We start from the raw sequence: 1,339 nt of genomic DNA on the forward strand, positions 1-1,339 counted from the left end.
CATATTTACCTATTGTATTATTTTGTACAGTTGTAAATTAAATAAAATAAATATATATATATTTAAATAATAATGAAAATGGCAGTGGCCTTCATTTATTTTAAATACTAAAATTGACAATAAGGTACTGTCTCCGGTTATTTTTAAATTCTTATACAACGAAGGAGAGACTAGATTCCAAGCCGTTCTGTCTCAGTGGAAAATAAAAGAGAACTGGAGTGATATTAGAATAGAAGGAGAAATTGAATCTGGGGGAAATTTGAGAAGGTAAAAAGAAGGGGGGGGGGATAATATCCCTTTCCTGGAGTTGGCGTTAATGAAAAGATTCTGGCTCAGTTTCATTTGTCTTTAGGGCGGTCTCCTTTCGATCGTTCTGTTATAATATCTTCTTTGGGACAGTCGTCTGTCGATCGCTCCGTTATAATATCTTATTTTTATTTTTCTCCAGCACTGGAGAAGTATCTCGGTTTGGTAACTATGCTTTGAGAGGTATCGCCCAAGTTTTGTGGACTATAGAAAGCTATAACTTTTTATAAGGACTCATTTTTCTTTTGTAACTAACCGAAAATTAGGGCGGTGTGGCCGAGCATGCAGGTGCAAGGGTCATAGAGTGCATAATTTGGAGCATTGTGGGTTCGAATCCCACTTGAGTCAGTCAATATTTATTTCGATGAGTTACACTTACAGTAAATGTCTTTGCCTAACTGTCTGTGGGAACTTGGTCCCTAGAACTTACTAGGATTAAGCCATAATACACACATTATGCTATGTATACATATGCACTTAATTCTCACCAATACAACAAATAAACAATTATGAAATGAAATGAAAAAATAACTTTATTCTGGGACATATATCCCCTAAGAATAATTACATTGTTCATATAGTGAGATTTTTATCTGGCGAGCGTTTACAAATTTTCAGGTAGTAGAATGAAATTACATTGGTATATTGGCTTTACTACTGTTTATAATGTTAATCAATACCTGACTATTTATTTGATTACAAAGATGTGGAGGTTTGGTTATTCAATAAATGAAGGAATTGGTGTTGTTTAAAGGAGAGAATGGATGAAGACTGGCGAATGGAGATGGGAAGAGAATTCCAGAGGGAAGTTGCACGTATGACGAAGGATTTGCTTAAGAAGGAGGTTCTAAGGAGGGCATATATAAATCATTCAGATGGGATCTGGTGTTTAATGAGTGGATGGATGAGCGAAGAGTGAGGATATCTATGATATAGGTAGGTTTTTTGATGTTAAGAACTTGGAATAGAAAAACACCAAGGAGGTATTGCCTTCGGGAGGTTGGATAGAGCCACTTCAACTCGGAATACCAGC

Source organism: Halyomorpha halys, unplaced genomic scaffold, assembly GCF_000696795.3.
Source record: "Halyomorpha halys isolate HHAL.00 unplaced genomic scaffold, Hhal_1.1 Scaffold11.1, whole genome shotgun sequence".
Taxonomy (NCBI): domain Eukaryota; kingdom Metazoa; phylum Arthropoda; class Insecta; order Hemiptera; family Pentatomidae; genus Halyomorpha; species Halyomorpha halys.